General features: G+C 41.0%; 1 protein-coding gene across 13 annotated transcripts in view; it reads left to right on the forward strand.

Annotated features, from left to right (window-relative positions):
- PTK2 (protein tyrosine kinase 2) overlaps positions 1 to 20,829 on the forward strand; it is a 151,238-nt gene that overhangs the window by 10,748 nt on the left and 119,661 nt on the right. For 7 of the 13 annotated variants that reach the window (XM_085539299.1, XM_085539297.1, XM_085539290.1 and 4 more), the window contains one exon: positions 2,142 to 2,200. The gene's annotated coding sequence lies outside the window, so the exon portion shown is untranslated. Of the gene's footprint in view, positions 1 to 2,141; positions 2,201 to 20,601; positions 20,629 to 20,829 lie in introns of all 13 variants that reach the window. The other 6 variants (XM_085539296.1, XM_085539291.1, XM_085539293.1 and 3 more) reach the window with 1 other exon arrangement.

Here is a 20,829-nt window from a genome sequence, read left to right on the forward strand (position 1 = left end):
AAAATCTATTCTGCTCCTAGGTGTTTGCATTATTGATGTCTAAACAATTAAAATAATATTTCTCTAGCATTTGTTTGAAGCATTTTTGTTATGCAGGAGGAGCTCTCGCAGCTGTGGCATGCTATTATTTTAACAGATGCTGTAAGGGTACCACTGACGTAATTTCCCTGAGTGGAGGAAGGTCATTACTATCAGCCCTGGAAGCTAAAAGTAGCTTTTGCTATATCAAAGAAACTGTTTCTTTAAATAAATCAATAACTACTGTGTGGATTTCTCAATCTGCCAAAGAGTCTCTTGAGGAATTGCCCTTTTCATAAAGGATGTAAAAACTCACCATGATGTCATTCCCTTTGTGTTAATGGTTGTTTTCACACGTTTTCCCAGAAAACAACCGATTCTCCAGCAGTATTCTGGGGAAAGCTGTCATTTGCTGCTTGGGCTGATAGAGATGATAGGTCAGCTGGCTGCTGGGACCCTCTCAGTAGATCAGGATGGTGGCAAAGTTGTTCATTAGAAACAGAGGAAATCTGAGATGTGTTCAGTGTACTTTGCTCTGCTGCATGTGGGTATTATGCTGTCACATGCATACACCAATCCGGCTCTGCTCCTTATTCCCATAGGGAAGTTGCTTGGTTAATTTTTAACATGGGCACAACAGCTTTGTAGTGTAAGGTAATTCAGCCCAAGTTCTGCAAAGCAGTCTGTGTGTGCTGCTAGTGTATGAATGGTGTGAGAAGAAGGCAGTGTGTATTGTGTTCCATTACTTCACCTACATTCAGACATCTATGTTTTGGTGTCTGTTCATGTAGAAATTCCAAGTGTTTTGATTTTCTATTTATCATAGAATCACAGAATGGCCCGGGTTGAAAAGAACCACAATGACCATCTAGTTTCAACCCCCCTACAATATGCAAGGTCACCAACCAGCAGACCAGGCTGCCCAGAGCCACATCCAGCCTGGCCTTGAATGCCTCCAGGGATGGGGCACCCACAATTTCCTTGGGCAACCTGTTCCAGTGCATCACCACCCTCTGAGTGAAAAACTTCCTCCTAATTTTTAACCCAAACCCCCCTGTCTCAGTTTAAAACCATTCCCCCTTGTTATAGCATAGATAAATACTAAAAGGGGGTTAATTCTGGTTGTGTTTTTTCTTACCTGAACAAAACTAAGCTACTTGGCACAGTTCCTTTTGGTATTGCTGATTTTTGGCATGAATTTACCTCGTCAAATTCAGTTCTCATGGAAATCTTCCAGTGGCCTTTGTGTGTGGGAGAAGCAGCTAATGTGAATAAAGGCTCAGAAACAGTTGTGTAAAATGTGATTTCTCTCTGCTTAGTTCTGCCTTCATCCCCGGAGCATATGTTCAAAAGGCAAAAAAAAGCCAAAAAACAAGCAGTGTTTTTGCTCTTTTGCTAGTTTACTCAACTCTGTGTCCTTACAATTTGGTCGGTTCCTTTAAGTAGAAAACAAACAAACACAAACCTCTTTTTGGACAGCCTTATGTGTGCATTCTGAGCTATATCTGTAAGCCAGTGTAACAAATGCATGAATGTCCTGTGATGCACATACCCTGAGGAAATAAATGCTTTCCACTGGTTGCTGCTAAACACACTTGGTTTTTGGTGTTTTTTTGTGTTTTTATCTTTGTGGGTTTTTCTTTCTTTATTTTATTAGGGAAGCATTCTTTAATTCTAGGTCTGGCTGCTGCTCATCTTTTGGACCACTCATCAGGATTTTCAGAGTTCTCTGAACTGCTCTTGCCATTAAATGGAAGCTATATTAAAAGTTCATTTCAGAATCCTTTAAGGCTTCCCCTGCCCCGCAAAATCATAAAGAGAAATTTTTCACGCTCACAAGACCTACAAAACTGATGGCAGCTTGCCTTGAAGTGTCCATTTTCAGTTCATATGTAACCCCCCTGGCTTCTACTGCTGGTTTTCTGGGCGTCTTTTAGTAGTAGACTGGGGTATCTGTTGCCATTCACTCCGTTGGAAGATTCTTCATATAATGGATATCAGTTGGAAGATTCTTTAGATTCTTTATATAATGGATATCAGTTGTTTGTGTTGTATTTATGTTGGATATTTGACTAGTTAAATGTTAAGCGAATAACCTAATCTGTTCTAAATGTTTGTTTCAGATTTCATGTTTCGTCTTGTATCAAGCACCTACTGCTGAGAGCTGGAAAGTCTACTTAAGGTAAGTAGTGTAGCAGTATTTTTGCCCTTCCTTACAGGGTTCTGTCCTGAGTAGAATGGTTCATACTGATTATAAGCTCCTCTCGTGCATGAAATAAATACATAGGGTGTCTTCTCACCTACCAGAGTTACAGAGCTGGAAACAAGTTGACATCCTGGCTTTGGAGCAAAGTGTTGGTGGTTCTGTCTTTGGGCTCTTGTACATGCAGTTTGCCTTAGGCAAAGTTTGCACTGTAGGGGGGCCTGACCTTAAGCTGCACACAGGAGTAGGGAAGTTGGGTAATCACAGTATTCTTTGTATTACAGGACTCTCTGATTTTGGTTGTTTTGTGATTCCTTGGGACTTCTCTCTCCCAGGGTGAATGGTTATGCTTGCAAACTTGAAGCTTATTACTCGGTGTGTTCAGAGTTTCTCTGATTCCCATTTCTATTGCTGCTGACATGTCTGGATGTTCAGGATGGTTTTGCACTTGAGCATAGCTGGAAGAACTTGTTGGATTCATTTTTATTTCATTGTTGTGACTTCACTTGCTTTTTCCCTTGTTGTCAGTGGTTGCTGGTTTGTAAGCATGCATTACATAGTATTTTTCTCTATGGCTTTGGCTTTAATGGGTAACAGAATGAAACTCTTGCCTCTTCAATGGTACTTCTGCATGTAGCTTGCTGGTAATGTCAGAACCTTACTTAAAACTTTTGTCACCTGCTTTAGGTTAATATTCTCCTTGCGTGGCTTGTAGTACACTTGGTAACAGCAGATGTGGCTGCTTGTGTTGTGCAAGGGCTGGATTCCCAGAGGGTTTTCAGCCTGTTGTGTTGCAGTTCAGCTCTGGTGCATTGAAATGAAAAGCTCAATGGGATCTGTCCATATTTTCACCTTCAGGAGTCAACAAAGGGTCACTTAATGCCTCATGACTGCCTACATTTGTAGGTCCAGGTGTCTTTTGTGTATAATTTCTTACTCCACGCATGGTCTAGATGTTGGCCTTTCTTAAATGTTCAGTTTTACAGTAATTACTTCTACTTTTTAATTCATTTCTTCCCTTTTCTGGCTTGGGGTGCTGTTGGTACGTGCCAAACAAGTAGTAGATGGAAATCATTGGGGAGAAGAAAACTTTCACCACTCCAAGGAATTAACTGAATGCCATACAAAGTGGTTGTCTTTGGTTTTGTCAACTGAACTGGAGGAATCTGAAGTCCTTTCGTTAGAACAAAAAGTATCATTACTGGTATTTTTTGTTAGTTAAGATCAAAGTTAGTTGCCTTATGTGTTACACTGAATTACATTTCACGTGGAACAACTTTTCTTACAAGGAATGCTGGCATATAGTGGATGGATAAAACAAAGGGGAAGGGGGAGAAAACAGCATCCTCTCTGCAGTTCCTTTATATAGTGGCCTACAAATGAAACCTGTGGTTTCAGGTTTTTTACACTTCCTCTTTTGTTTTGACCTTTTAAAAAGAACAGCTACTGCTGGTGATGTCATAGGCAAAAAGCACGCTTGTATGTTTTGTGAGCTGAGTTTGTTTGGTCTTTGGAATACATAGTTTGTAAAAGGCAGAAGTGAGTCATATCCTGGTAGGAACACGGCAACGGAGCATTGATGGGTTTGTTAGGTAAATAAATTGCAGTGCCTTCCTAGATAAGACGTTATGGAAAAGCAGCCCTGTGAATAACAAGGATTTGAAATAAAAGGGGTGAGTAAGAAGAAACAGCAAAATACATTAAATGCAAATTGCAAGAAGTTCCTCTTTGACAGGTTAATACTAAAACGTGGATTATTTTTTGGCTGGGGATTTGTTAGGAGGAAAAGATTAGCGCTGCTTACTCTGATTGACATTATGTATGCAAATACCAGAATGACAGCTCCAGTGGAAATGGGGGAAAAAAAATATGTGCTGAGTCTCTTGCTGTGTTGAGAGACCATTATTGTAAATTATATATTCAAATTGCCAGAATTTAAGCTCTTATGTGTACCACGATGGTCTTTTCATTACACATCATGCTTTTTGTTCCACAAAAGCAGTACCTCACAGGGTATCAAAAATATCTCTGTTCACTGCACTCTTCAAGCCCTTCTCTGGCAGAATGGAGTTTTCCTGTTAAGTTTGCAGGTAGCGTCTGTTTGACCCTTTTATCTTATATTAATATTTGTATCTGTAGTGGATGCATCACCAAACTTAGGTTCAAATGATTACATTTTAGATCCCTATGCACACATGCCATTTTCTTCTTGTTACAGCACTTAAAACATTTGCATTCAAAGCAAGTCTCTCTGGTTTGACTAGCACCTGAAAGTACTTGGCGGTTGTGTATTTAACCCCCAGGGTATCAAGGCATGTGTCCATGAAAGAGAAACACATGGTTGATTGTGCAGAGCTTAACTAAATGACTCCGTTAACATCATCCAGCAGCTCTGAATGTGTAGATGACACTGATTGCTTCGGTTCATAATGTATTCTTTGTCTTCCCCCTGATGCTGAATATGTACTCTCAATATTTATTAACCATTGCAGAATACACGTATCTGTAAGGTGAGACCATGAGCAGCCATTGAGCTTTGTGACTGTGAGTGACTCTGTGTATGGAATTGCTGCAGGGCTTCTGTAGGTAATGGTATAGTCATACAGTCTGTGTAAAGAGGGACACCACGGGCAGTAGGTGGTGCTACCACTTCCACCCATGAAGCTTTACCCCACAAAACTGTTCTCCTAATGCTATCCCTACAGGTGATACCGAATGCTTTGCAGCATCCGGGTTTTATTTTAATTGGAGTTAAACCAGTATCTGACAAGCAACCTTGTACTGAACACGTTACTCATTCAAAACCTGTCAGATCAATGAATTAGGATTCTTATTTCTTACAGTAAGAAGTGTTTGCTTCGAGCCAATCACACTGCTGTGCTTATAGCTCCTCCTGGCTTCTGGTAGTGGGATTTTGCTGGATTTGTATCTGCTTTATTCTTCTGGTCTCCCAACACACTGGAGATTTATTTTTGCACCAAGGTTATGGTAAACTTCAAACTCATACAGGCAGGGTGGTCTCGCAAGTGTGAGTGAGTTCATGGGTGGTTCACTGCCGAATGTGCTCTTCTCTCTGGCTGGGTTCCTGCTGTGCTCTATCTGTATTGGCAGATGTCACCACAGCGTTCATTATGCACAGTTTTAAAAGCAATGAACTTGAATTAAACAAACACAATCCATGCCATGTGATGCTTAATGCCTTCCTGAGCAATCTGTCCTGGCCTTTGCTCAGGATAGCTGTTGTTCATGAGGTTGCCCCCAGTGCAATTGTTTTCTTTTTTGCATAGAAGTAAGTGGGCTGGGAGGAAATAAATTTAAATGCTTTCTCCTTAGTTGTCTCAACCGTCAGTGGAGTTTGATGCAGTCTGTCTGGAAATATTTAAAGGAGGTAGACCTTTTCATATGGAAAATGATTCTTCACGACTTGGGGCAACTCATTTTCTCATCATCCCAGCCCTACAATTACATACCTGATGGAATCACTGTATTGACCTGCTCAAATCAGGAAGAGTGTGTCGTGCCTACACATGTTGTACACAGTAATGACTGTGGTGCTTAGCTGATAATGGTGATAAGCTCTTATTTGTACTTGTAATAACGCGGGTTGCATCCACCTTCATTGTTTTAAAAGGCAAATTAACTCTGGTTCCTTATGGTTGTTCTGCTCTGTTCTATTGTATTTTTCACTTCTCTAAAAATAGACATATTGCTCTTACAGCTGCAGAGTTATATTTGCAGTGAAGTTTGCTGTAGCCCTGTTTCTGTGAGAGCACTTCACTTACCTTGCTAGCAAGGTATGACTGTCCTTGGTTATGTTCTGCTTAATGGATTAGAACCTGTAGTGCCTGTTACTTGCTGCAGGAAGTGCACGAGGCTCTGCAACACTGGTCAAGGAAAGCTGCTGATATTCCAGTTTGTTCTCTTGGCACATTCTTAGACAGAAAAAGACCCCAATGATAATGCACATCATATTGCTAGGTAGTGTGCTTTGACCTTCCAGAATATCCAGATTTCAGACACACAGATCAGCTCCGAATCAGCCTTTCAGTGCATGTTGACAACGTGTTTTAACTGGATTCTTGTAAACAAAATGCTTGAAGGGGGATTTCTGCAGAGCATCACAAAGATCAAAATTCAAACCAGACCGTAATCTTTCCAAGGCTTGAAAATTCCTGTTTTTTTTCCCCCCTTAGACCTTCCTGTTATCTTTTCTGATGGTTTTTGTTACTGCTTTTGTATCTTGAGTTGTACCTTGAGTGCTAATGATTGTCCTTGTGTTACAGACTTTGCCTAATAAATATAAGGAGAGGAAAACCAATGGACACAAAACCATGCTGCTAAAAGGCACCACTAAGAATGCTGCTCTTCAGCATGTGTGAAAGCTGTTCTGCTACAGCTCACAGCTGTATTGTGAAAGGTGTGATCTTTAAACTGCCAACTGAGATACCTATTTAAAATAAAAAGGTCATTTCTTATTTTAGTATAATAGTATTAGGCATGTGGAAAGGAAAAGGGCACTTAAAAAGTCATGGTTGTCAGCAGGGCTCCAAGTTTGGTGTTCCAGATGATATTTGTGTTTATTATAAGCAGGTGGTAGTGTTGTCATTTCCCTCTTTCAGGATCAGGCTGCTCGGTTTAACTTTCAGGATGGGATGATAAAAGTCTGGCAGTGTTTCAGTCAGTATCAAGGTCCAAAGAAATCAGGATATCTGTGGCCATGGAGGTTTTTTTCCTTTCAGCTTATTCTCTTATTCTTTGATCTCTGCAAGATAAATGTCCAAAAGTGATGGTGGGCTTTTTCTGATAATACTGATGCTTTATGTGTTCTGTCTTTATTCAGTTTCTAATGGTCTTCTGATGTTGTTTAGTCAATAGCGACATTACTGGGAGTCTGAATGGTATTGTATCATAGTTATTTTAAGCAGAACAATTCAAGTTGTACTCATCTGCCTTTAACGTACACTGACTCTATTATAAATCATCTTCATATAAATTAGAGTTGTACTCTTACTGTGGTGAAGAGTGTACCCTGCAAACCCCTGCATAGCAACTTTTGTCTGTGGAAAGCAGACAGGATCTGAACTTGCACCTCCTCTTTGCGTGGCGTTAGAGGCTGTGTTAATTATTTGACATGTTAAGCATTGAATTTGAAGAAAGGAAATAAATATGTTAATTCATTGGGGTTAAGCTCTTTCTGAGGAATAATTTCTCCTAAAACAAGTCTTGACCTATACAACTTAATAGGTGAGAAGCAAGTCTCTGTCAAGGACTAATGTGTTTGTTATTGCAACCTGATCCTCGGTTGATGAGAGCAGTATAGTAAGTCTTTTTATCCTATCAGCTGAATACCGATCTGTGTACGAGAACAAAATTTGACAGAGTGGCTTTTCATTTTGCAGGTTTGCATGCCTGTGGTTCTGCCAGTCAGAGTGGATTTGTGCCCTTTCATGGACAGAAGCTTGTATGTGCTTTGCTTTGAACCATTCCCAGTTTTATGTTCTGCTTCCACAGGCAGCTTGTTCCTGAGCAAGTATCTGTTTGTTTCCAACCCGAGTCCTCGTGCTTCTGGCTCTGTGCTAAATATTAAACAGATGTGACCCTAAAAGAAGATGTTTTTAAACAGAGTGACCCTAAAAGAAGATGTTTTTAAACAGAGTGACCTCTAAGTATTTTCTGGGGGAGGCTTGCTTTACTAAGAGCCCTGCTTTCTCCCGGAGCTCTTGTATAAATAGTCAATGAAGGTTTGGATGTCTGGGGGGCAGCAGGATATGGAAATGATCTGGACTTCAGTTCAGAGGTTTCCTGTTAATAAGGTTTGAAGAGAGGCCAAACCAAAGCTACCTGGAAGATTTGCTTTTATTATTTTTAATGCGGGGTGTGTGGAAACGTGTGTATGTCGTGTGAGTTTGTACCATTTGCTGTTCTGCTTCTCTAAGGAAGAGAGCTTGATACTAAATCCAGAGTCCCAGAGACAGAATAATGACAGAATCCTGATGATAATACAGGGAGTTTTGATTACTTTTGATAACCAATACTTTACCTTGGAAACATAAAATAAACACTGCTCTCCTTCTGGAAATGTGCAAGAAGGACATAACAAAACAAGTAAGTTACACTGCTTAATGTGCGGATGGTATCTCTATATCCATAGTGATGACAGCAGACAAAGCTGCATAGAATGCTGCTGCCATCACTGTCATAACTGTTATTCCAGCAACATGAGTAATTCGGATCAGAAGATACTGGTTTTGCTTTTCTAAAGCTCCCACCTGAAGTCTTTCTCAATATATTTGTGATAGCTACATTCAGTGGAGTGCAATAGGTTTAGGAAATAGCTGAAACAGCGCAGATACTGAATGAGTTATGCTTTGAGAATCTAATACTTTTCTTTGCAGGTTTTGTGTCCCCTGATGCTTGAGGGGTTGGAGCTTGATGATCCTTGAGTTCCCTTCCAACCCAAACCGTTCTGTGACTGGGTAGTGGGTAAAATGAAGAAATGTTAAGGAGGGAAGAGGTAGTCAACTGGAAGGCTCATCTATTATAAAGTACACAACTACATCATCCCTTCTAGTTCCTTGCCTGTTTTGTATTTTTAAATAAATTATACTTAATAATTAAACTTGCTTCTGAACTTTTAAAATGGTTAGGAAAAAATAATTTCTATATTATTTTTGTTGAGTTGAGTGGAGTTAATTTCAAATGCGTTACATCAAGGTGAACTTTTCTTCCTCTTTAAAATGGCTTTTCAAGAGGAAATTCATGGGAACTGAGGGACACTTGAAAAGGAGTTTACAGGGTGGGCCCAAATCTTGGCCTCAGCTCTAGATTTTTTTACTCTCATGATAGTTATAGAAGGCTCTGGAATGTGAACAAAAGATTGTTGCTGTTGCGTATAGGAGAACTTGATTTTTTTCTCAGTCAAATGACAGCAGTGGAAGACTTCAGCAAATCTAATTTGGTATCATCTTGGTTTTGACCTCTGCAGCATCCATATTTTATTTATTGCTGGTCTGATGAGGTCATACGCAATCTATTCTTGAAGTCATGGCAGTTCTTACCGTTACTTGTTATTAAAATTGCCTATAACATGTTTTGAAGCGAGGACGTGTTCAGATTTGCCTGAGAGCACTCAAATTTCAGCAGAGTGTCAAAGTTAATTTCTTACATTCTTAACTCCTACACTGACTAAATTAAGTATTGATTTTATATGTTGGTGTTTCTAAATGAAAAGCAATTCTGAATTATGGATAATTAATCTTAAATTCCATACTTTAATATGCAGGGGTGGTTCGGAAAGTCACACATCTTCACTGTTGTTGTGTGTTCTATATATGCAGTTCACATGTTAAACCAACTCTGCTGACATGAGACTGGCTCATTTGCACTGCATGTTACTTGTTGAAAGGTTTGGTGCAAATAGGAAGAGGGAAAAATGGAGTAGGTAAGAAATAAGTTACTATTAACCAGCTTTCTTATGTGACGGTAACGTGACTTGCATGGGGAAAAACATGGAAGCTCCATACGTACCATTAATACTGCCCATCTCATGGAGTTCTGCTTCCCAGACGTCAGACCTCCATGGTTTTCCATCATAGATTTCAGCATTTAGCTCTTAACCAGAGCTGCAGTCCAGTGCGTGAATGTTCCCAATGTAGATGTGTGCTTAGTTTCCTCCCCTCCTCCAATATACGTGAATGAGAGAATTGTCACTTGTCATGTTTAATTTAATGAGTTTTTTATCCCATGAAAACAAGACATTTTGGCTGTTGTATGAGACAATGTGATTGACTTTAATCTTGTATTACTTCATATTTTGATACATGTCCTTGTTTTGTACCTAATCGAATGCTATGATTGCTTGCCATTCATTTGAATAACTTGCTTACCTTTGGAGCATGTTGGGTGGGGGTCCATCAGGTCTTGGTTATAACGCATAATTCTGAAGCCCACCAGGAGCTCTGTGTGGTTGTGAGTAGCTGCTGAGGTCAGTGGTTGGAAAGAGCCACGTGAAGCATGGATGTTTGTCTCTGACTTGGGCTGATGAAGGTCAGCGTAACACAGCAAGGTTGTCTAAGCTCTTCTGGGTTTTTCTGGCCCAAGGCATTGGATACAGTGCCTCTACCAACCTGACCAGTGTTGTATTAGGAGACAAGTTGTCCATAAATGATGTATGTGGAAGGAACAGAAAATGTGTAATTAGCGTGGACCAGACGATGTCCATCTCTATGCAGAAATTCACTTGGACACATCGAAACTATAAAAAAAATAAGAAATCAAGATCTTTTCCTACTCCCTGACATTGCATTTCCCCTCTGTCCACCATCATGATTGTGAGAATCACAGAATCACCATCACAGAGTGTCCTGAGTTGGAAAGGATCTGTAGAGGATGGAGTCCAACTCCAAGCTCCACGTGGTTCATTCTGTGCATATAGAACACATATTTGCATGTAAAATATGTTAAATAGCCTGATGTCCTAAATAATTAGGCTTATGCTGTGTATCTCCTCTGTGCTACCCTCCTCCATATAGGTTTTGAATATTAACTGGTTCTTAGCAAGTTCAGCACCGTGGCAGAAGCTCCAAAACGCAGTGGAGTAGAGCTGCTGATTTCAGGCTGGTACCTGGCCCCAAAGCATGGAGGTGTGGGTGATGCCAAATGGGTACTTACGAAACTTGGAACCAGCTGGAAAACTCTCATATTTCTTATGGAATCGTAGAAGGGTTTGGAGTGGAAGGGATCTTACAGGTCATGTAATCCCCCTTTTGTGGTAGGGGGATGTCTCACTAGGCTGGGCTGCTTTAAGCCCTGCTCAACCTGGCCTTGAATGTCCCCAGGAATGGGGCATCCTCAGCTTCTCTGAGCCAGTTCTGGTTCCTCACTACTCTCTGAGTGAAGAATTTTTTCCTTATATCTGATCTAAATCTCCCCTCTTCCAGCTTAAAACTGTTCTCCCTTGTTTATTACTGCATCTCCAAAGCATGTAGTGAGACTTTTTACATGTACAGAAAGGCTGCAGTAAGGTCTCACCGGAGCCTTCTCTTCCCCAGACTGAAGAAGCTGTATTAATCTATTCAGAACAGCTTCATCCCTGCCATTTAGATGGAGAGTAATGCTTTTGTTCTGAGCTGCGTCTGATATGCTCTAGCTTTCAGTGTCCTATGATTAAAAACTTCACTTTTTTTCTTATGTGCTGTAGCAGACCAAGTAGAAGTCATTTCAGCTAAAGTTCAGTGACGCGTTGTTATGTTTGCAGCTTGTAATTGCTTCATACTGTCAAAAATGCTTAATTTGCAGAATGATGAAATATTACATCTACCTGAGCTGACAGCAGAATAAGGATTCACTGTAGTTCTTCTGTTATATCTCTTCTGCACATCAGCAGCAGGTGTATGTATGCCGAAGTTCCTGAAATACCACTCTCTTCATGCAGTAACTGCTGGCTCTGTGCCAGAACAGTTAAGCATGTTTTGGCAGATTCAAGTTCACGTTTGCTCTGATATTGACTGGCTTAAAACAGTTTACACTGAAAATGGGTTGTTTTGTTTGTTTTCTAATAATTACCAGAAAATTAAGGTTAATGATTTGCATCTTAAACCATTTTATTTCTCATTTATCTCTCTGAAGCTTGAACTGCAGTGACTTGAGAATGGTTTTTAAGGATACCATCTCCACAGATGTCAGAGAAGGGAGGGGTGAGGAGATTTTGATGTTCCTTCAGTATTTGGTGAAGTTTAATTTTTAATAACAATGGACAGGAGGTATCTTACAGTGTCTCCTACATAATGGCTTTTCATATATGACCATTTGAAAACTAGATCACAATACAGTAACCCCCTACTTTTTCTTACAGTATTGCTGAAGGTAAAAGCGTGTGAAATAGCTGTCAGTTCTGTTCTTCATCATCGTTGTGGCCAAGTTTAATTCATTTTTTGCCACTGTGAGATTTGGTGGCAGATGACTGATGAATCTGGCTAAGGAGCAGAGAAACCTGGACAGCTTTCTTGCTATCGTTTCTCTTCATTCACTGGGCATGAAAGAAAAGCTGTGTAGGGAATACTCCTAAAATAGTTCACTGTTTGTGCACTTCTGTTGTGGTAGGGAGAGAAATTGGACATGCTACCTTGGAGCACTCAGTTCTTAGGGGAAAGTGTGCATCTTCTGTGTGCATCTTCTGTATGCCTCCTTGTGGTCTTAAGTTATTGTCCTTGTACAGAAAACATGGATCACTGTGACCAGCGTCCACATGGTAAACTGCTTTTATACAGCTTGACATGAAGTGTTACTGTCATGGCTTGTGGAGGAGGTGAACCTTGAGTTAGCTGCTGGGATGGTAATTATAGTGTTAACTAATAAACCCACAGCTTTTGTAGACCAGATATTGAGTCTACAGAATACAGAGCTCGTAGCATTGCTGATGTTTATCTACCACCCAAGGTAGAATGAGTCTTGAATCTTTCTGCAAGTATTTCTGGTGGTCTTAATCTCTTTTGTGCCAGAGGCAGAGAAATAATGCATTCAATTTTGTCAAATTAAGTTTTTACCATGCATTTAAATTGATTAAATAAAGCAGCAGATTAAGAGGAGAAATACCATCTTAAATTGCATTTCAGAGCTGATAGCATCTTAATGATGCTAAACCGAAGGGTTGTTTTTTTTTTAGCAGGCTTGTGGATATGAGAATCCATTAATCGTGTGTGCCAGACTTGGAATGCTGCTATATTAGAAATAAGCCGACTTGCTCACTTCACTGGTGCAAGTAATGGCCGCGCTTGGAAGTCGCTGCAAACGGAATACAGAAGGTGCCCACATGGTGTGTTCTGTCAAGCCAACGCGGCTCCCATTTGATCACGCTCGTGCTGAGAACAGACGTGCTGGGGGGTTTTCCTTTGACACAACAACAGCGTCTTTGGCGAGTCGCTCTGCGACGGCTACATGACAGAACCAATTAGGGGAAAAAAGACTGTCTCATGTTGTGCACTGAAATTCTGCTGTCTGCAGCCTTGTTCTTCCACCACCCCCTTTTTTTTTTCTCCTTAATCTAGCTTTCATCAGCCATCCATTGGTTTCTTTGTCCTGGTATATGTGTGTATTTCCTTTGAGTGTTTTTCCTGCATGTACTTCTTCCCCACCTCGCTTGTCATCTTTTTTGCTGTCTTAATTTGTCCTCCCGTTTCTTTTCCATCTGACGGACTCTTTAAAAGGTGACAGGGAAGCAGAGCTGAAGCCAGGGAAAAGAGCTTTCCCAAACATCTGCCTTGTGCCGGGAGAGAGGAAGGAACAAACAGATCATAAATGCAGTTATCATTAAGCATAGCGAGAAAATAGTTGTTCTGTGTTATAAATGAATACATAGACTATAACTCAACCTACTCTTTTCCTATTTGTTGCCTTTATTTCTGTTGCACCTAAATATTTAAGATGCATAGATAGGATCTGTTTCTTAATGGCTTAATCACGTCTGTTTGAGTTAACCACAAGTAAGTACCTATATATATAAATACATATATATGAATCCTAGAAGGAGTCGCGCTTTGTTTTGGAGGCATAACATGGTGCAGTGAATTAGTCTGAAGCTTTGCAGTCTGTATTCATGGTAAGTGCTAAGAGGTACCGAAACAGCAAGATTTCTGTTAAAGGAGCCATCCTTATGGCTGTGATGCTAAGATTATTGGGAATTTGCCCAGCATGCTGGACATGTTGGTTGCATTGATTCTTCAGCCTTCTTTCATTTGCTTCGAGTGTTAAAGGAAAACTTCTGTAACAATGGAATCCGTATGTGGGCCATAACCATGGAAACAGCATGATTTTACAGGGGTGGAACGTGGGTGACTCTCCCAGCTTTCTAAGAATTTAAGTCTTATTTAAAAACAAAACAACTTGTAAAATGCTGTTTCTGTATCCTCTGTTTTTCTTAGCTAGTAAAACTTAGGAAAGCAAGGAAGCAGGTTTCTCTTTTCTTCTCTGGGATTTCTAGCTCTGCTGGAGTTGCTTGTGAGGATCCTGCCAGTTCTGTTTGTCATCTGCTCTTGGTGTGTCCTTGGTGCTCCTTTCAGTACCTGTAAAGTGTTTGTTCCCATTTTGCATCCATGCTTAGAGCTCCTGTCATACTTAAGGCACAAAGCAGCTGTCCTGGCCCACAGCAGTAATTTGTATTTTAGCACAGGAGCTATAAAATCCTGTCAGTTTTGAAGGTGTGGGTGATGTGTTGGAACACCGCATGTCTTTCCTCGTGATGGACTAGTGACAAGGGATCTTTAATAGTTGCAAGCAATTTCAAGACAGATTTTGTTGTTGTTTTTTTTTTAATCTAACATTCCACTAAATCTATTGCTTTTAAGAGGCCCTCTGTGGTGCAAATGAGGAGAGCTGGATGTGGACAGTGTGTGTGTTTCTGCTGTTGTCCCTAAGGTTTGCCTGAGAGTCTGAATTGGTGGGTTCATAAAATGTCAGAGGGTTTCCAGCAGGGTTACATGATCACACATCATGGTGCTGGAGATGCTCCTGGTTCACCTGAGCCACTGCTTGTGTACACTTGTCCCTCCTTAAGTTAGTTTCCTTGGCTTGTTTGGTGCCCAACACATTTCCTTTTGCTCTGAACCATTAATATATAAAGATCATTCTTACAGTGTAGCTAACTTAGTATTAAAACAGTGCTTCCTGTTGAAGAGGTATCCCTGTAGGTCATTTGTAAAGCTTGTGGGTGTCCAGCACAGGGCTGTGATGGGGACAGGAGTGTGCCAGACCCTGCTGGGTGAGACTGGTGATCCTACAGCCCAGCACTGTGCTCCAGCAGCAACAGAAGGTGCTGTTTAAATACAGTATATATGTCTGGCTCTGTGTCCCTTGGGATCCCCTATTGCATCAGAGGTACCAGCTGGTGCCTCCCTGCTGAGCCCTTCTCATCTTTCCTTGTTGACCTGCTGGACTGTGTATCCCTTTAAACCTGCGGATGCTACCTGCCTCTGTGTCCTCCCCAGAGCCTTTTCCAGGCTGAACAGCCCCAACTCTCCCTTCCTCACAAGGGAGGTGTTCCATCCCTTGGATATTCCTCGTGCTCCTCCTCTGGATGCCCTCCAACAGGTCTGTGTATCTCATGTACTGAGGATTCCACATCTGGGTGCAGTACTCCAGGTGAGGCCTTAGCAGTGCAGAGCAGAGGAGCAGTGGGTTACATGGCATCTTAATGAGAATGTGGGTTCTTTTCTGAAGTCAGTAACTAGTGTTAACCATAAGCCAAGTGATTTAGGTGGAGTGTTTCCTTCTGCAGGAGAAAGGAAATTGTTACTGGAAACTCTTTGAAAAGGCTTCTGTAGGTACCGTAAACTAAGGAGACCAAACATTGCTTTTGTTTTTGAATCACAGTGGGTGGGAAGCAGAAGGCAGGGGATAAACAGAAGTCTGGGGGCAGTGAGATGAATGCCACAGTTAATTAGGTACTGCTTTGTCAGTTATGGAAATAAATACAAACTGATGGTGTTCCTGAGGCACAGGACGACTCCACTGACACTTTTGCTGTGGTAATACAAAACTTTGCTCCTACATATTTAAAGATCACCACAAGATACGATGGTGACCATATTGTTAAATGTATTTAGGACCTGTTTCATTAGATGTCTGCAGTGCCACCTGGATCTCCTGTGAAGTTGGGGTGAAAACAACAATGTGAGGGTCCATATAGTGAATTTGGTCAAGTGATGAAGAATGCTGGTGAGTTTGGTGGATGGGGGATCTGTCCTGTAGTCCTCTCTCTTCCCACCTCCCCCACAGCACCAGATACAAACTGATAGCTCGTGGTGGATATTCACCTGTTACTCTGCCTAAGGCAAATGCAGTAAGTATGTCAACAGGGGAAAAAACTCAACCTAAGCAAGCAAGTGGTATTTTTAGTGCTGTTATGGTTAACGTAGGAATATAATATCAGGCATTGGTGGCTGTAAAGCACAGAAGCTACTAAAAGTTTAAAAAGTGAAACTGGGGTCTGTAAGGGTGACTCAGAGTTTAGGGAAATGGGTCTCTGTATTGTAGTGATGTTCACCTAAAACTGCCTTAATGGGAAATGATATAATGAGGCGCTGTTAACATTCAGCTCTGCGGGCTGCTAAATTAGAAGGAGGTTAGTTGAGGTTAGAAATACGGTATGCATTTCTAACAATGAAGTGAAAATATATCTCTATCCATCCCTATATATATATATCAAGAGAGAGGGGGAAAAAATTTAACAGTGGTTATTGTAGATCTTGCATGGAAATTTCATATTATAAATACTATTTAATGGCTTTTCCTTAGAGAGAGTGCTGTCAGAATGAATTAATGGGAGCTTTGAGGGCTTTGGATCGATCATAGGGAGTTTTTTGAGCTTCTCAACAAGAAGTTAATTCACAAAAAATTATTTCCTAAGTTTATTTTGAGGGTGAGTTTTCTGTCTAGTTGCTCTTGAGGGGGTGGGAGACAGAGATCCCAGCTCTGTTAAAGATTAGAGGAGCATATATCCTCTAGTAGCAGGAAGGTAGCCTCTGAGGCAATTTTATGCAGGTTTATTCCCATGAAAGCTAAAAGCTTGTATTCCTAAATGACTTGTACTGGTAGGTGAATAAGGAAATTACATCTTTATGCTGCGATATTCCTTGTTTGGTTGGAAGGGCGGCTGCTGGATGATGTTCTTTGCTTCCCAGAGCTCGTGGTCTGAGGCTCCTCATGTGCTTGCATACACAAGCCTTTATTCTTTGCTGGAATGAGGGATCAGTTCCTAAACTGAGTATCTGAACTGATTTCAAGGGGGATCTGCTGGGTTGGAGTCAGTTGCTGCTGCAGTAAGGCAGGATGAAATTTCATGTGGTCAGCTCCTTACCGCAGCTCTGGAAGGAAATCAGTGCTGCAGCCTGGGTAAGCTCTGAGCCTCTGTCCTCGGCCGTGGAGCTGTGTTCTCATCTTACTGTGAGGTAAGAACACAGAGCTCACAAAATATTCCTGTTTTCAGTGATTAGATGTTACTCTTGGAAAGAAGGATGTGAAGCTGTGGCTCGATTTCCAGGAAAACATTTGAGGAGAGTCTGCAATGCATAAATGCAATAGTTTCATACAGATTCTTTCAGTTTTAATGGAAGATGAATGACTTGGAGTGCTGGATATCATAGGGAAGGCTGTCTGGGAGTGCATCTACAAAGCCTATGTGGGGATTGCACTGCTCCAAACCATTGAGTTGGACTCAATGATCCTTGTGTGGCCGTTCCAGCTCAGGATTTGCTGTGAACTCAGTGGGTACAGAAGTAACCACAGTATTCCTTCTTTACAGTCCATTCCTTTCTGCTGCTCAGTGACTTCATGTAGGTAACTCCGTTTACTTAACAAGACTTTTGGGTAATGAACTTGTTCTGTAGCACCTCTTACATCGTTACAGCTTCTTTCCTGTTCTATTTTGGTCATCTGTGTATACTGTGAAGGAAACACTGATTGGAAATGACCTCTTGAGGCCATCTACGTCATCGCCCTGCTGTCTGTCTAGGATTAAAATCGGCTTTAGTTGGTCTATTTTACCTTTCCTGGCAATGTGTAAAGTTTGTTTGCTCACGTTCCCAGCAGCAGGTGTCCCAAAATGCTGACATTCCTGTATGCTGTACTGCAGCAGAGGGACCGTCCTGGCAACCCTGCTGGATGTGGCTGTGTTGTGTTTTAGGATCGCTGCAGAGATGGCCTTGCACTTTAAGTGCTATATGTGCCTGTGAGCTCTGCTGTACTGAGTAAGAAATGGGGGAAGGCTTGGAGACTAGAAGAGAGCATTTAACAAGGAGCAACCTTAGTGCATTGCAAAGTGCAAGTGTGTAAAAGCAATGTGAAATTAGTAGTCAGCTAAATGCACAGTCTCAGTTTACTTCTCAGTGAATGAAGTATTTAAAGTGCTGCCAGAAGCCACTAATCTGTTTTCAGTATTAGGTGTTGAATGAGACACCACCGTATTTGGAGAACAAGCTTAAAGTTTTAAGCCTGAAAAGATGAGAACACACTGGAGAGATAGGATAGACCCAAAGGTAAGGAGGGTCGTGGAGCTAACCTCCAGAATGGGGCTCTGTAACTAATAAAAATACAGGATATAACAAACATTCCCTTATTGTTAAATATCCAAACAGGCATTAAAAGCCCCCACAGGTTGGTATTTTTGTTTGCAGTTGTGATAGCATTTGCTTCATTTTCTGCTACTATGAGTTGCTATCTCTGTAGCAGTTGGCATTTTCCAGAGTTAAGATGCATTAGCCTATGGAGGACCTTGGGCTTAATGGACATGTTTGAAAAATATGACACAAATAACTCATTAAGTGCATTTGTGCAATTTTCAGTTGACTGATGTGACCTTCAGGTTTCACTTTCTTTTCTACTTGTTTTTAACTCGCATGTGTCAATTAATCTTGGAAGACAGTCTTTTGTACTTGGTTGTATTAGAGGAATGTGCATTTGCAGGAGCCGTGCTCCTCCCAGAGGTGCAGCATCTCTCCAGTTAATGCACTTACAGAGCTATTTTGCAGCATAACGTGGAAGTACTAAATCATCACAGTTGTTGTCTTAAATATAGTATCAGTGCTGATCTTGCAGGTTCCTTTGGCTCAGTCCCACTGTAGTTCTTGGGATCTAAGGAAATATTAATGCAGCTTTTAGTTTTGCGTAATATATCAAATTTTTGGTTTTCTTTAACAGGAATGTAGAGATTTCATTCCATCAGTGTAGAGAAATTATGATTGAATTCAGTGTTTTCTACCCCGCAGTTTGTTTCTGTTTGTGAGGGTGGATAGTGACAGGACAAGGGGGAATGGTTTTAAATTGAGATGGGGAGGTTTAGGTTGGATATTAGGAGGAAGTTTTTCACTCAGGATGGTGATGCACTGGAACAGGTTGCCCAAGGAGGCTGTGGATGCCGTATCCCTGGAGGGTTTTTTCTCCCAGGAGAAAGCTGTTCAGTGTACACCAACATTCAGTCTATACAGACGCTTTGGCAGAAGGCAGCTCGGGGCTCTTCCTTCCTGCACACAACGTATCTCCTTCCTGTCAGGGTTTCTCCTGTCTAAAGGCATTCCTTACCACATAAGCTAGTTCTGTTCATAAGCAGGCAGCACGTTGAGCATCTTTGAAATGCAGCATGCTCACTGTGTTCTGCCAGAACATGGCATGTGATGTTGCTCTTTTGGGTGTCCTCTTGCTGTTTTTAGTTTGCATTGTTGAGTATGTTAACATTGTGTTTTGCTTCTTTGTTATTTCTTCAGAGAATGAAAGTTGAAGTTATGAGCAGGATTAAGATTAAGCCATGTTATTTCCCTTATTAAGTGTCGGAGCTGTGACCATCTGCCCTGATAATCTCACCATTTGTCCCAGTTGCTGCACCTGTGGATAAAGTTCAGTTTCTGCACAGCTTCTTTACCCAATACAAGGATTTATTACTCAGTGCTGCTGGCCTCTGTTAAGCAAGGAACTATGTGGACCCTTCTTAGGCTCAGCTCAGTTTATTATTCATTTTCTTTCTACTTGTTTCTTTGCCCCCACTTGTATTAATTTCAGCTTTCGTTAACCTCTTGATGTTAATCTCCAGTCCTTGGCCTCATTAACGTTTAACTTCTGTGGTCTCATTCTGTGTGCGTTTCAGTTTCCTTTTTGAACCCTGACTGGCACCTTCCATCCCAGTTAGGTTCCCATGTGCTGAGTTGACAAGTATGTATGAAAATCAGGCAGAAGGAATGGAATGAGTTAGAAAGGACGTGACGATCTGTTGGTGTGTTTACACATACGTTTATTCTTCTTGAGGGTATAACTTTATAATATGATTTATTTAAACTCTGAGACAGCAGTCTTTGTAAAGTCAATTGCTACTGAAGGCATCCTTGACACTAATTATGAACATGTTCATCACCTGTTGTGCTTCTCTGTGACAAAGATCCAGCTCTTCTAGTTTTGCTTCTTGTGTTCCAGACCTGCTTGTTTGTGAGCTTGATCTTTTCTCTCAAGGGTTAAACATTAAGATAAAAACAAAAACATCCTCTTTGTATGCAGGGGCTAACAACAGTGATGCTTAACTTTGGAACTGTAGAGGTGGTAATAGTGAAATCTCTCTGAGGCTTGAATTTGTATGTAGTGCTCTGCTATAATAACTGCCCTCATTACTTAGTGCCTTAATCTTTACTCTTCAGCTAGGTGGGCAAAAACTTAATCTTGATAATAAACAGGATGAGACAAGTGAAATGCTCTTGATTTGCACTTGGCATACCCATCATGTAGCAAATTGCTTCAGAAAACGTGCTTTATTAAGCAAATGCAGCCTTGCAGAAAAGTGATTAGGCTAATGTGGTTTTAGAGCTATTTTTCCTTCTCCTTCTAAATGCATTTCTTTATTGTTACAGAGATTTCAAGACAATCTTTGCCGGCAGGTAAGTCTGCTTCTTTCCTTTATGTCTTGATCTGACAGCAAGCAGAACTTGCTTGCAATACAGTAATACTCTTACATAACCAGAGCATGGGTTTTTCTTGGCACTGTCATGGTACTTCATCATGTGGGCACCTGGGGTAGTGCTGGGGTCAGTACAAAGCCTGTCGAGGTACAGACATTTTTATATTTAAATGATGGATTT

Source organism: Coturnix japonica, chromosome 2 (assembly GCF_054131305.1).
Source record: "Coturnix japonica strain WE chromosome 2, WE-NBRP24, whole genome shotgun sequence".
NCBI lineage: Eukaryota > Metazoa > Chordata > Aves > Galliformes > Phasianidae > Coturnix > Coturnix japonica.